Below are 16,514 nucleotides of genomic sequence, written 5' to 3' on the forward strand. Positions count from 1 at the left end.
TGTGTTTAAAAATGTTTGAATTTGCATTATAGTAGATAGTTTGGTTTAATCGGTTTTATTTAGTTAATAAATTTTGCTTTATTGTTAAAGCAGCAGTAAATGCCTACGTTTCAGCAAGAGATCGCTTCATTAAAACCAAAACAAACCAAACTATGATCTAACAAGCTAGCTTTAAGTCTGGGATCTGACTTGTCTAGTAATAACACTATTAATACCTATGATTCAAATACAAATTGTTTATCTAAGCAATATTAGAAGGTTCTTTTGTTTTTAAATCTAACAGCATCTCTAACTTTTTTTTTCCCTCTATCCATCTGTGGGATGTGAACACCGCTGGTTGGTCAACATTCCTTGCCCATCCATACTTGCCCTTGAGAAAGTACTGGTGAACTCCTCTCTTGAACCGCCGCAGTCCTCCTGTTGTGGATTGACCCACAATGCTATTAGGGAGGGAATTCCAGGACTTTGACCTAGCATCAGGGAAGGAACGGAGATATGTTTCCAAGTCAGGGTGGGGAACTTGGAGGTGGTGCTGTTCCCATATGTCTGATGACTTTGTCCTGAAGGTCGTGGGTTTGGAAGGTGCTGTCTGAGGATCTTCGGTGAATTTCTGTCATGCACCTTGTAGGTAGTACACACTTCTGCTACTGAGCATCGGTAGTGGAGGGAGTGGATGCTTGTATCAACCAAGCGGCTGCTTCGTCCCGGATGGTGTCAAGCTTCTTGAGTGTTGTTGGGGCTGCACTCATCCAGGCAAGTGGGGAGTATTCCATCACATTCCTGATTTGTGCCTTCTAGGTGGTGGACAGGCTTTGGGGAGTCAAGAGGGGAGTTACTCAGTGCAGCATTTCTAGCTTCTGACCTGCTCTTGTAACCGTTGTGTTTATGTGGTGAGTCCAGTTGAGTTTCTGGATAAAGATAACAGCCAGGATGCTGATAGTGTGGAATTCAGTAATGGCAACACCATTGAATGTCAAGGGGTGGTGATTAGATCATGTCATTTGTGTGGTGCAAATATCACTTACCATTTATGTAGTAAGAAATGGATGGGTTGCTTTTCCCTTGGAGTTTTTGTTTCTTAATGGTATGATCTATTGGTTGAGAATTTTGAAGTATTTCTTTAAATGTTTGCCATTACTTATCTACCCCCATATCTTGGAATCTATTTTCTGAATCAAACTCAGTCAGCCTGTCTCTGATGTCTGCGTAATCGACATTATTCAGATTTAAGAGTCTTGTTTCATACTTAAATACACTTCTGTCAAAGTTAATGTGAAATTCCACCCAATTATGATTACTCTTACCAATGGAATCTCTTGTAGTCAGATACTGAATTAACCCTGTTCCATCACAACATACAAAATCTAAAGTAGTGTACTGTTGATTGGTTCCAGTGGTGCAATTTTAAGGAAATGTTTTGAATATACTCTGTGAAATTATCTTTCTGACTACCTGCGACTAATTTGATTTATCTGTTCTATTTGAGGATGAAAGTCCTTTTGCTGCAAAGTTCTTATTTTTTAATGATGAATGTTCTGTCCAATAAGTTGGCTACTCTTAGAAGCCTTAAAACTACTCCAGCACATACTTTGAAATCATTGTGGAGATAAAAATTACAAATTCTGATATGACTTCCTGATCTTCCCAATCAAGATACTCACTCATTACTGTCATTATTTCATCCTTCATTACAAAGGCAACCTTTTTTTTCATTCTGCTTGTACTTTTCAAAGCGAGTTAGCATATTTAATTCACAATTTTGACCACCATGTAACTATATCTCTGTAGTGATGAAATCAAACCCATCTGTGTCTTTTGTGCTACTAAATGAGCAGTTACATTAGTTAAAAATGATTCAGTTAGGAAGAGTTAGGGAAAACTTTGTTTATAAATATGGCAATTAAGTTGTGAAAAAATGATGAGAGAAAACCATTGAACCTGTATGTTTACACGGGTGAACTAATTCTGCTTGCATTGGGTGATCCAGTGAAAGGTTGAAAGGTACAACTAAGGTAGTGCAAAAGACTGGGCTTATTTAAGCAGCTATTAGATAGGCATATGGATGAGAGTATATGGTAGGGGTGGAGGTTAGATAGAATTTAGGATTAAGGTAAAAGTTCAGCACAACAAAATGGGCCGAAGGGCCAGTACTGTGCTGTATTGTTCTATGTTGTATTAATGACCTTTTCCTGTTCTTAAAAGATTTTCTGTTCTTCAGTATTTTGTTCATTCTTGAAGTTCTCACAGGCTAAGCAATGCTGCCATCTTGTGCTATCATAATGCCATTGCAACAGTGGAGTCGGCTGCAGAATACACGACTAAACTAGCATCACGTATCATCTGCAATTATGAATTTAGTATCTATGCAGATGCCATGAGATTGAGATTAGCAACCATTTCTGCTCTGGACTGAATGCAACACAAACTGCAGAGAAAGTAATATAAACTGAAAACAAAAACAGAAATTGCTGGAAAAGCTCAGCAAGTCTGGCAGCATTTGTGGAGAGAAATTAGAATTAACATTTCAGATCAAGTGACCCTTCTTCAGAACCAGTAATACTTGGAAATGAATGTATCGGGTGTACCGGCCCTCCATCTGAAGTATACAAGACAAGTCATACTAGTGTGTCCCTCTTGCCAGTTTTATTAACTTACCATCAGTATACTACCAGTGTGGGCCAGCAGACATCAGGCATGACTTGTTGACATCCAAATATACAAATGCAATGTAGCCCTGGAACATACAACTCAATCCCAATTCCCTAGCAGTTGGAGCTAATGCACATTGTTTTTGGGCAAAACTGTAGCATTCTGGAAGTGCAGTTCATGAAGGAAAACAAACTGGGTTCAGGATGCTCATTCACTGAGCATATCTAAGGGAAAGTGCCATATGCAGGAAAGTGGACACACATAGAAAATTAGCCATATTAATCGATGGATCTTACTTGAATCCTCAAATGGCTCTCTCTTGGACCCAAATCTCATGCTCAGGTTAAATAAAGCAAAAATTCAGTGATTCTAACGGCAGAAGTAAGCAATAATTTAACACTTGTGAGCTGTGTAATTCCTCTACTGGCCACATGGTAGAGACAACACTAACAGTTGAATCCTTTGTGACTGATGTTCTTCCTCTTGTGACAAAGGAAAGAATTGGAGAACATGAGAACATAACTTGGTGATAGCAACTCTTGGTATTTTCAAGATACTGGGTCTCCTTGTTCCTACTAGAGGAAGCAGTCTTAGTGGCCTTTCCTTTCCAATTGATAGATCCAGTGCGAGGTTCTGGTTTCTATTGTGTACCACTTATGTCTGGCTGATCATACATCCTGTATGAGTCTAAACTCAGTTAAAGCTCTGTTGCCTGTATCCTAAATGTTCACCAAGATTAAATCACCAAATACCCTACTGCTCACTGACCTACATTACCTCCTGATTGACAATTTTAAAATCAAGAAATTGCTATTGTTTTGCAAATACTTTCATGCTCTTTCTTACCTCTGTAATCCCCTTTAGCCCCAACATCCTCCAAGATATCAGGAACCACCACCAGTAAGATCACTCACAATTCCAATGGAATAATTTACGTGCAAAGCCAGGTAAGGGTAATACAAACCTTCAGAGGACATCAGGCGTGTACATGGTGGCACAGTGGTTATCACTGCTACCTCACAGTGCTGGATGGTCACTGTCGCTAAACTGCTCTCCCACTGTCACCTCAAATGTCTGGCCAACTTCATTCCACAGAATTAGGTCCAGTGTTTCATGGCCCCTTGTTGGACCTTTTACGTGCTGATATAAAAAGCACTCCAGAATACATTTCATGAAATCTCCTCCTTCTAAACCCTTTACACTATTACTATTCCAATTAATATCCAGGAAATTGAAAATCCCTCATATAATTAACCCCTTATTATTACACACCACTGTGAACCGTCCACATACCTGCTTCTTTGTTGCCCACTGATTATTTTGGGGCACATAATAATCTCCCCGCAGTGTGATTACTTCTTTTTGATCCCTAAGATCTACCTACAAAGCCTCATTTAAAGATATCAGCACTCCTTATTACAGTAACCAACTCCTTAATTAATAATATAACATCAGCTCCTAATTCACCTGAAGATCATATACCTGGGAATGTTGAGTTGCCAATACTGTCCCTCCCTCAACTGCATCTCTGTGAAGGCAAAATATCACAATTTCGCGTCAATCCATGCTCTTAGCTCATCTACCTCACTTATTCCTTGCATTAAAGCAGACAACATTTAGCCCCTCCTTACTCACTTGAATCGTAACATGGCTAAACTCTTCATTTCTTGTAGGTAGCTAAGGCCTTTTGGATCCACAAAGATAGGCTCTGACAATGCAATTTTAACACAAATGCAGTTTGAAAAGTTGAACAAAATTCAGAAGTCACAAGAGTTCCTCTTGAAAGATCTGACCCACAAGATCCCTGGATTTAAACTTCATAAAGCTAATGGGCTAAACAGTATTGACAAATAGGGATTCTGAAAGGACAACAGATTATTAAGAACTCTCAGAATGTGACGATGAGCATCCATAACAGACAATAGAACAAAAACCAAATCAAGGCCTAATACATAAATAGAGAAGCATCTTGAGATGTATTCCATTGGTCCTGATGTAATCAGCTAAGTTAAATATTCAAATGTGAAATTATAATTGTTCATCCACATCTTGTGAGGCAGTGGTAGTGCTGTTATTATGAGACAGAAGGCTTAGCTTCAAACCTCGTGCTGCAGAGGTATGTATTAGAATCTCTGAACTGATTGACTAGAAAAAAAGTATCTATACCTATGTTAGCCATAAAGACAGAAATACATTAGAAGTAAAAATACAAAGAAGTAACATATCCTGGGCTGAACCTGTCCTAAAGAGACAAATGTTTGGATGCCAAACCAACTATTGCTGGAAAACTGATAAAATTTGGATTTTTATGGGGCTGAGCATTTAATTAGTAAGATGGCTTTACTGACAATTAAACATTGCTGGGAAAACTCTTGAAGCTAATCCCCTATCAGACTCTTTTTATTTTCTGAGGAGTGCCTGTCTGCAGTCAAAGATTATTAACAGAGAGGACTTTCAACAAGAATTTGCCTGCTCACCACTTATCCAAAAATGTACAAAGAGCAACCAAGCTGAGAGAGAAGTGGGTGGGATACCGGGTGGAATATTCCTTTACAGAATGGCTTTGGCTCTCTCCTGCCCCTTTCAGTAAGAAGAAGCAAGCCAATTATCAAAGTCAATTTATGAGCCTCATCCTACTCCAGTTCTCACGCTAGTGAAGCCTGAAAGTTCACCACAGCCTCCACTACCACTATGCATTCAGTGGGAGAGGCACCTACAGTGCATTGTCACGCATTGTTTTATTTAGAAGTGCAGTTGCTGTAGGGGACTGTGCTCCCCACTTTCACAAAGTTTTAAAACCAAAATCGTGAGTTATAGATAGCAAAACAAACCCCACTAAAATGGCATCCATATCATTCTAAAATACTTTTGTCAATAACTATTGTTTCCTTTGTACAAAGCAATGGCCTTTCAGTTGACTTTGTCCCAGGTAATGTTTGCTGCATATTCTTTTGCATAATAATAATAATAATAATATGGTCAGTCTATCTCCTTTTATTCTTATCTCTTAAAAGCGATGACGTTTCCAGTGAATCAACAGCAAAGAGGTTATTTCTTGTACATTAGTCCAACCAGTGTCAGGAAAAGATCTAACTTGGGGGCCAAGACTGTTGTTTTTCCTAACACAGGGCCCATGGGACTGTGATCCTTGGCCAACTTACACCCCTCTTTATTGTGCACCACTTTCTGATCAGCTAACAGCATTAACGAAGAATTGAGTTTACTCATTTGTATGACTCAGCACTATTTAGGGGCAGTATTTACGCCATTAGAAACAGCACACGAATTTTGTTATAACAATTCAAGTGAGAATGGCAATTGAAGTTCTAGCTAAGTTCATAATTCAAACAAAATATTTCATGTTGGCCACCCTTATTGTGTGAGCACCGTGTTCTGTTAATGGATTTAATTGTTTCAGTGTGTGAATCAAGTTTCTAAGCAATTCTAGCGTGTAATAAGGCTCTATTGCAGAGCATGATTTCAGCACATGCATCAACATAACTGTCAAATAGCCTAGTTCCAGCGCAACATGTTTTGAATATATAGTACAATTATATTGCCCAGTGAAATTATGATATGAAACACAGTTTTAGTGTAACAGATTTTGGAAGTTTAAGCCATCCAATACTTGTGTAATTATTTACAGCATTCTGAAACAGTGTGTAATCTTGCTGGCAGCCTTATTTCATTTGCCTACAGAGTTAACTTTGTTGGAGAGGTATTGATGGGACCATCACAATAATAACCTCAGCCAGAAATCTCCTTCAGGACTCAATGAATCAGTGTTAATCTTACACTACAGACTACCTGCCACTTCGGTGAAATTTTAACTTGTTGAGTGAATGGATGACCAAAGTGATTCCATGTAGCAAAGAGGAACATTAAAATATTTCTCAAGTCTGAATTATTGAGGTACTACCATACATCATCATCTGTCCCTTCTACTGGGGAAGGATTAAATGTATTTGAACTTTTGTATCGCTAAGCTGTAAATTCTGCAAGAAGGAAAATAAGTCTGTGGAGGGGTTGGCCCAGAAGATTAAGGTGACACTTGATGTTAGAATAAAACTGGGCCATTCTGTTCAAGCCCAGAGTTATAGGAAAGTCAACAATAAGACAGAGAATCACAGAATGGGCAGAGAGATAAAGAGGGAGGAAGAGTTTAGACAAAAAAAAATTGAGACCACACAAGACATTAAAAAAAAACGATACAGAGAAACTAGAAAAAGAGATGGCACAGAGACTATTATCAACAGAAATGTGTGTAAGGAAAAAAATACAAGGACATTTTGAGTTTCTCTGGAAACTTCCACTCCTTAGTTTTGCAGCACATTGAAACTGAACACACCATTTCGCTCTGCAAGCTTGGGAACAGCTCAAGAGTGTTCCTGCCACTCACAGTACTGCTGTTCTTTACCTAAACAATGACTCTTGAACTCTGCTCTGACCAGACGACAGCTTCTCATTCACCCCATCGTATCTGTAAAAAGTAAGAGGCGGATCTCAGCAAAAGCGAGTCGTGTAGCATCACCCTGATTGTTCCAAACTATACATTTGTTCCTCAGGTCACTGTGAGACTCTTTAGGGGCTTTTCATGTGTGCTGTCCCTCTGAGCTGCACTCGTTCTCCTTTAGGAGGGGCAGGGTGAATTTATTTACAAAGGCATTCTACAGAATCAAAACTATTCTCTGGAAGCAGCCTTCCGTTTGACAGCTGGACGTGTCCTATGAATGGCCAGAGCACGCATAGCAGACAAGGTTTGGGACAAGTGAAAGCAGTTATATGTCAGCTTCACCCACTCTCCAAGCTGGCTGAAATATACACAAAAGAAATGCTTCTGCTGCTTTAAATGTAAGCAAAGTATACAGGGGATACGAGAGTCCGATTGAAAGCAAGAGAGAGACAGGGTTACAGAAAGTTAATAATATAGAGACAGTTCATGTTACGGAGACAGTGAGATCAAGGCAGAAAGACAACTCGAAACGGTAACATGGTGGTGAATGAGCACAGAAAGAGTAGAGCACTGTGCTAGAAATAATGAATGATAGAAGTGCACACGAGAGATGGTGATCAAAAGATAGACCGCAACAGAGAGTTAGGCAGAGGAACAGGAATGGAACAAGAGAAACAATGATGGTATGCAAGGCCCAGCACATTTCAAGATGCCCAAAGGTTCCAGGCTTCCTATTTGCAGAAGTAACTAACTGTCTCAAATAAGATTTGGACTGTGATCCATATTCCAAATATCACCAAAGTAATGGATCGTATACTTTAATCACAGAACGTGCAGGATCATACCATCAGCCATGCTCAATGTTTAGATGATGTTATGTCTCTAATTTGCATAATTTAGAAACAATTATGCATTTAGGCTCAGATTGCTGGGGTTTTAGCAAATGTGTTTCTTCAAGCTCTTCGTATAGCTGGTGCACTGATACTGCTCAGCACCTGATTGCAGTTCAGCAGTAAATGGGACATCCTAAATCACAAATCCTTGCAAATAATATCATTACAACATCAGACAATCTCTAGGTGCAGTGCAAGAAAGGCTTTTTAACAGCAATTTCCAAACACCCACTTCTATCACCTAGAAAAGCAAAGGCAAGCTGCACCTGTACATCTCCCTCCAAGTTGTACACCATCCTGACGGGAAACTATATTACCTTCATCACTGAGTCAGAATCATGATATGAAAAGGAAAGACATGGTCGTTATATAACAACTTTGTTTCAACTTCAGCAAAGCCTCTGCTAATTTGTGCTCTATTATCAAGCTTCATATTAATGGTTGTGGCTCATGATCTTTCTGATCTGAGTTGTAGTATGATTTTCTTTCTTTTAAGAAGTGTTGCATTCAGCTATTCCACTCAGTTGCATGGTTCTGTGTTTCTTGTGTTCTCAAGCTCATTGTCATTTCCCATGGTGCACATGTTTTGTTTACTTCTATTTCTCATTTATCCTGTATCTCTCTCAGTTAACTCATTTATAACAGTCTTTCTTTGTTCTATAATGAGTGTTTTTCCCAGCGACTGGACTTTCCACAAACTCTAATTCAATTCAGATCAGACTTTTGCTCCTGTCTGTGAACTCATGAGTTTTCTCATGATGATGGGTCCAACTTACTATGGTCACATTGAACTTTTGGGCAAGGTGTGTTTTTTTCTTAAAACAAAGGTCATTCAATCCAACTCTGCCTGATAATGTAATTTCTAAGTTTGGAAATCACTGAATGCAGAGAGATGTCTTGTATGAACTCAGAACGTCTCACCTTGCAGACTGTCAAGGAAGCTGCTAAAAGGGGCTTCAAAAGACAGAAGTATGAAGCAATATAATTACTTCCTGTCCACAGAAAATCTTTTTTTAAATTATGTGTCCCATTGCGGACCTGGGTGTTTTTGTGTTTTATTTTGTCCAAGAATAAGATTAAAAATCTTGTGGACTAATGTTCTATGAAGATCACATCTTGAAGTCAGATATTTGATAGCCCTACAGCATAGGTAGAAAGAAAAAGAATAATCTCACTGAGTACTGAAAGGCAGTCAGCAATCCAGTTAACAAGGAAAGGAAACCATGACAAAAGAATTTCAACTCCCCTGAAAAAGGTCAGAATCTCAAAATCGACTGCTCAATTACCATTGTCAACATTAACAGTATCATCCAACAGAATAGCCAGATCTTGGTTCCATGACCCACTCTTCATGACCAACCCAGAGACAGATCCGTACGTCTTAGAAACTTTATCTATTTTTGAACTGGCATTCAATTCTCATGTGTGTACATGTTATGCTACTGCTTCTTCTCATGTTTCATTAATTTTTGCATAATTCACTTGGTCTTTCTCTGGCTGAAAAGAATTTCGGTTGAGAGTATTCAATCTAATTCAACATTAAGATGATTAAAATGTTAGGATCTTACTTACAGAAACTTGTTTATAAGTCCTATCTTTCACAGAAATTCAAAATAATCACTCCATTTAGACTTAAAGTGTTGGAGCTGCATCCAATGTATTTCTAATAGCGCTGCATGTGACTGATACTTTGATACTTAACACTTGACTGCAGTATAGCGTTAATGAGACACCTTTGGTGTACCTTCTGAAAACAAAAAAAATTCCTAACTGATATTGCATTCTTGCTTTACATCTTTAATAACAGGCCAAATTTATGAGCTATTATGTTATTTACTTCTAAATGGCAACTGTTTATACTAAGGTCCAAATGCTGTCATTCCATGTAAACATAGGTGGTCAAACAGGTATCGATGTGCGCTTTCTCTGTACACTCCTGTAATGCTAAAATCAAGGCTCAGATGTGCCTCCTTCTCTAACTTTGGGATTCATTTCTCTCATTCTCTGCTGCCTTCTTTTACAGTCAAACCTTGCAGGCTCCAACTTGATATTATTTTCATTATTTTTAGTCTTGCCACTGTCTTGAACCATGACGGTTGTATAAGACAGTTAGTACCAGAAAAGAGTTACATGAGTTCATGAGAGAAAGCCCACACATCAGGATATAAAAGACAGGGTGTAAAAGAGGAGCATTTCCGAAGAAGGGTCCAGACCCAAAACGTCAGCTTCCCTGCTCCTCTGATGCTGCTTGGCCTGCTGTGTTCATCCAGCTCTACACCTTGTTATCTTAGGAGGATCTACCAGTTTTCTTTGTTACCAGAGCTGTGTAAGAAGGTTTAGACAGTAGGAATGTGAACTTACTCTTCATTTAAGGCTGATGACACACAAGAGACAGCCATGTATCTTATTTGTAATGTAACTAGCCAGGTAATGTATAATAAGCCTGTTTACTATTCATCAAGATTTGGTCTACCTTTAGTTCTACCTTTTCTCAGGCATCCTTCCCCACAATCTGTCGGTAGCTCTGAGTAATGACACCAAGGAGAACTTATGGCAGTTAAACTACACAAAGCTTCTCAGCTTACCATTCTATGCACTTGCAAAATTGAAAAAGTGGTCAAAGGAGTGTGGCAGCAAAGTTTTAATGTAAAAGAAATGAACTACCCATAGCACATACACACACACAAAACAAGTCACTTCTCTTGCTTTTAACAATGCATACTGAAGACCAAGCTGACATGATTGCAAAATATCTGCAGCACTTCGTGGCAACAACCAAATTCTTACATGATATGCTGTACTCAATTTCCAATCAGCAAATGATCCAGAAGGAAATTAAATGAATTATAAATAGAGCAAAAAGCAATTCAGAGGTGAAATGGTCAAGAAGATTGACTTCTAAAGACAATATAGCAGCAGTACTGTGAATCCTCCTGGGAAAGGCTAGGCATACAGTTTTGTGCTGGGAATGCTTTATTCATTCAGCAGAGGAATCATCTGCACAGGACACTCATGTTCAGCTGTATTTACACAGACAGCATCCTACACGTCTGTATATAGCAACTTGACCGGCAGGAATTCACAAATTAGTAGGATAAATATTTACTGATTAGACGTCTTTTGATAGCTAGCTGCTTCTTTGTGCTTTCCAACTGATCATTTCCTGTCCTGAGATTATCTCCCATCTCCCCCACTGACTGTGACATCATCAATGTTCTTTCCACACTGTTTGAAGTAACTAGGCATCAAACAAGCTTTTCCTGGCCATGCCTGGGGGAGATCATGGGATTTCCTGTAACCTTCGGAATATAAATGGCATCCTCTATCCACAACACTAAGATTCTTTCCAAATTCTTTTATTGGAGACTTCAGTAAAGGAAAAGCTTGTAATTAGGAGCTCTGGCATATTTTCCTGATAAAATGCTGAATATGATCCTATCTCTCAGATTCTCACATGACCCCTCCCCTGCTGGTGAAAAAGTAGTAATCCTCTCTTGTTTGTTGTAAATTAAACTGTATTTCTGATCAATTGGTCCCACCCAAATAAAGGTGCAAATTGGATGGACTTGACCTTCACATATTTTCATCACCCTATGTTCTGTTTTCATTTCTGTTGACCTCTGGATGTGTCTACCCACTTTTGTTCCATGCAAATGAGTCAACAAACATTTTGTACATTTTGCATCATGTATTGCCTCAGTCTAACAGATTGCTTTTCTTGCCTATAAAAGGTGATATCCGGGGTTGCTATGCACTTTGGAGAAAGCTAAGAAGAGCTGGAAAGAACACAGAATTGCCACTAACAGTTCAATTTAAAGACAAGCTTCCGGCATCTGAATCATTCTGGGAGCATCTTCAATATAGTCTGACCAGTGTCTTGAAAATTACAGCATATATTAATCTGCTGCCTAAAGCCAAACCCCTAGTGAAAGAGGTTTCTGCAGAAATTGCACCCATTGGAAGAAAACTTATATTAATTCCAACTTGATTTTAACCGTTTAGCTATTGGTTTTGTGCTGCTCTGAGATACTTTGACATTTGTCTTTGCCCAGTCGCTGTGGTACTGCAGATCCTCATAAAAATTTATAATTGTTGTTCACCGTGATTTACCCTGTTGCTTTGCTTTGTGAAGAAACATTGGAGAAAATCCAGGCCCCCATTGCACCGATTGCCCCGATTCAACTGTGCTCCCACACCAGAACATGCAGGCTACTGAACACAAAGGAACTTCAGACACCTTGTTTTTTGATGGAAGTCATTGGTCACTTACACCAAATGCTGGAAGTGGACCAAAAACCTATATCTGCCATATGGGTATAGCTCAGTCAGTCACTGGGAAGTGGCTCTTAACTTTTATGTTTCTGGGTCATTACAGACTGCCACTGGGGAAATCAGCAACATTTGCCACTTGTTAAAAATGTATTAAGCAAAACAAAATGTTCAGTATTTCGTAAAACAGATAGTTTTGTCTTTTTTCTCATTGTCAGTTGGAAACAGTATAACAAACTACCACAATTTAAGGGGAAGAGTTCCTTAAGGTCCAATAAGTAATAAATTGCACGCATATGGTTAGACATGCTCTTTTGTTCAGCACTATTACCTATGTCAACAGCAACAATTGCCACTTTCTCAATATGTAGCTCACTTGCAAACAGAAGCTCCACATTGTTTAGCTAAATGCTCTTTCCTCTGGGAGCTGCAATGAAGCCTTTATATTCAGGTAGTGTATGATGTTGACACAGCTTGATCCAGGCAGGCAAGTTGTGAATGATTTCTGAAGGGAAAACACAATACATGGGAGTCATGGTGTCTGTAGACAAATTCTTAATGTGTGGTCTATTTATTTACCTGAGTAATAATTGAACTTTCTAGGTATTTTATAAGGAGCCTGTCAGACATGTTGTTACAAACCTCTGGAACAGGTAGGATTTGACCCAGGCCTCTTGGCTCAGAGTAAGGATGTTACCACGGTATCACAAGAGCCCAAATTGAATACTCTAGTTATTATTTCTTTTAATGAAACTGTTCAGAAATGTTATTACACACCTTTGGAATAGTTGGGATTTGAACACATACTTCCTGCTCAGAGTAGGGATACTCTCACTGTGCCATAGGAGCCCTAGCTTGAACATTCTATGAACAACTTTGAAGATGTTTGGATCTTTATGAGGACATCTTCATTACAGTCCGGACACTGGCTCAACTCACAGAATGTTGTATACTCCCACCAACAGGCAAACTCTTCAGAGAAGTTTCAGACAGAAATTGCACACTGCAGCATAGAAATTAGAAGTAGCCACTTTTGTGCATGCAGGGAGCACAGTGTACACATAAGTGGCAATGACTAAGGCACCCCGATATTCAGTCTCAGCCTTCATCATTACCTGAGACCAAGACTGTATAGCTTTGCATTTATACGTTAGCCATCTATTCCTATTCACTGATTCATCCACTTAGCCAGTCTCAGTCTGAACGTCAGCATTATTTCTGCCTGAACTACCAAACCTGTAAGTGAACTTTCTCACTTCAGAACTTCAGAACACAACAACCATATCACCCATGACAACATGAGGAAAAACCCCAATTTTTAAAAGATTTTGTTTTCAGATTATATTACGTCATCATGCCCCTAACTTCTTCCAGACTGCCATACAGCATATAAACTATATTGGTCAGCCAGCAATTCGTGCTTCCATTAAGTAGATAACTAATAGCATATTTGGGAGAGCAAACACAGTCTACAAAGACATGTGAAATCAGCAGGCTATGATTTGCTCAATCTATAAGATTTACTTACCAAATCTAGGGTATCATGACATGCACCCACCTTGCTTGTAGGTTGTTTCAAACAAGCCCAGTGCCAACGTAACTTAATAGGCAACATGAGGTGACCAGTGAGGTATCAAGTAGTTTTACACTTGCTATTCTGACTGTGGCCATATGTTTTATCTTGTACAAATTCTGAAACCTCATCTTATAAATTCAGCTGCACAGCATGAGTTTTCAGATATTGACTCCAATCATTTAGAAGAGTGCTATCACAGGATTATTGAGGTCACAGTTACATTACAACTTACCTCACAGGCTTATCTACATATTCATTGAACCCTCTTTCTACACCCAATCAATTCAGACTCTGATTGACAAGCATCATTTTTATTACAAATACTTATACAAATGCCTATTGATGAGTAGAGGTCCTCTTCCAGATCCCACAGTTAATCACCTCCAGTGCCTCTTATTTCCATCTCTCCTGATCCCCAAACCCCAGCTCTACCTCAGCATTATTACAAAACCCAACCTAACTTCAACTGCAGCCCCAGATTCCTTTATCTGAGGATTGATGCAGCCGTAGCATCTTGCAGTCGTCTTTGTCAGCTGCCTGTTGTGCCTCACCTGCTCCAGATGGTCGCTCTGGCACCGTTAGCTTCCTGTTACCATAGCAACATTTGGTTGAGAAGATGCTCAGTGAGCAAGGATGTGACTAAGGATAACAGGTGATCTCATATCGTGCTACCATGGAAGACCAATCTAATTAATCTAGCTAAGACAGAGGTTACAGTAGAGCCTAGAGTCTCTACGGCCCCAGTACGAACATGCCTGGAATATGGTCTGATTCTAGAGACTGCACAAAGGGCTCAGGTAGAGTGTCTATTGAAGTCATTACATCATGGTTGCCTGTAAAATTTCACTTATGTGTAATGTATCATGATTGCCACTTATGTGTAACATATGCAGAAGCTCTCTGTAACTCACTGATGCACAAAAATTAACGTTTCATAAAGTCTTTGCCCCGAATTCTGAATATTTGTCTTTACTGACAGAATATGTGACATTGCCCTCTAGTTATCCAGACCATTCTTATAATTGTACTGATTCCTGCTTATTTGTATTCAATCAGCCAGTGTGGAGCCCTCCAACTCAATTACTTACGCCTAATTGAAAAGATGAATGTGAATAATGGATGGGCTGAATGGCCTGTTTGCATCATAATGATAACGAGTTGAATTATATTGAGCATGGTGGTCTCTGTCTCCTCCCACCAGTTAGAACACTCCTCCTAGGGGAGAATGGCTGTCCCACAGTCAATGAATAGCAAAGTAACCATTAGTGGACTGGAGATGGGATTTCATCTCCTCAGGGACAGTAGAGCTAGGGTCAGAGACCTACTGGACAATCAGACAGGCAGCTTTTGCTGTATCAGGAGTACTAGCAGGAGTAGTAACCAATGCTAGTGTTGCACTCTGGTGATGAGGTGGCAGGTTGTGATAGATTGGAACTTTAAGTCTTGGGGTCAGCGAGCAGAATCGGTAAGAAGTGTGAGAGTTGAGGTTTGAAAGGCTATGTGTGAAGGGCAATCAGTGACTGGTACCTGGTCTTTTGATGAACGATGCTAGTTAAGGAGACCCTATCCACCACCATAACCTGCCCATGCAGGGAAACCTGCCAGGCTGGACACATGGTGCGGATTTCTTGCCCAGCTTACTGTCAATGGTGGTGGAACATGGCATTTCAGAAGAATTTAAGGGTGACAGGTGAGTTTCAGATATCATAGTGGTGGGGACAGGGACAGACCACCCACTAGATTTACCTGTATCAGACATCAGGCCCTACCAGTGAGCAAGTATAAAATGCAGCACTATAATTCTAATTACTCCATTAGTTTACCTAAATATTACAAATAAGTCCTGCCCATGAAAATGAAATGAGACCTTCTGAATATCTGGGGAGTGGGATAACAATACGAACATCCACTCTCCTGCCTCCAACTCAATATGGACAATGTACAAAGACTGACAACTTAGTCTGTAATTTTGTTACGACGGGCATTTTAAGGCCTTTCTAACTCCAGCTCATTTCTATCTATTTTGAGTCAAACTTTATTTTTAGCCTGCATTTTACTCAGTAACCTCACTGATTGTTCTTGCAGTTTTGCCAGACATTATTTGGGAGACTCAGCACTGTTTCAAAAATAACCTCCTTTTTGCCCATGTCATCAATTTAGTAACCACATTCCATTGCTTTTATATTTAGAACCAGCTTCCTGTCGGTGCGACTTTGTAAAGCTTGTGTCTTAAGGTAATCTCTCTGAATCATACTTTTTTTGTATCTGCTCATGGTGAGATACTGAGTCAGAAACAGTCCCTGCTTCCGCACCTTCAAAGGAAATAAAGGTTGAATAATTTGTTCAAGCAAAGTTCTCTCATCACCTTGCTCTCATCACTGCTCCACTCTGAAAAACAGTTTGTGGAATAGAAATTAATAATTGTAGGTAAATACTTATTAGATCTGTATAGAAATTCTCGACGTAGTGTTTTTATGGAAGTGCTAGTCTTTCTGCTACAAAGTGGCATTCTGCAAAGTGGTTATCCATAAGAACATAAGAAATGGGAGCAAGAGGATTACTTCCAGCTATTTCTGCAATTTGATATGCTCACAACTGATCTGATCATGGTCTCAACACCACCTTCCTTCCAGAGGCCTGCCCTCAGCCCGAACCCTAACATCACCATAATACT

The sequence above is a fragment of the Stegostoma tigrinum genome, chromosome 15 (genome assembly GCF_030684315.1).
Source record: "Stegostoma tigrinum isolate sSteTig4 chromosome 15, sSteTig4.hap1, whole genome shotgun sequence".
Taxonomy (NCBI): domain Eukaryota; kingdom Metazoa; phylum Chordata; class Chondrichthyes; order Orectolobiformes; family Stegostomatidae; genus Stegostoma; species Stegostoma tigrinum.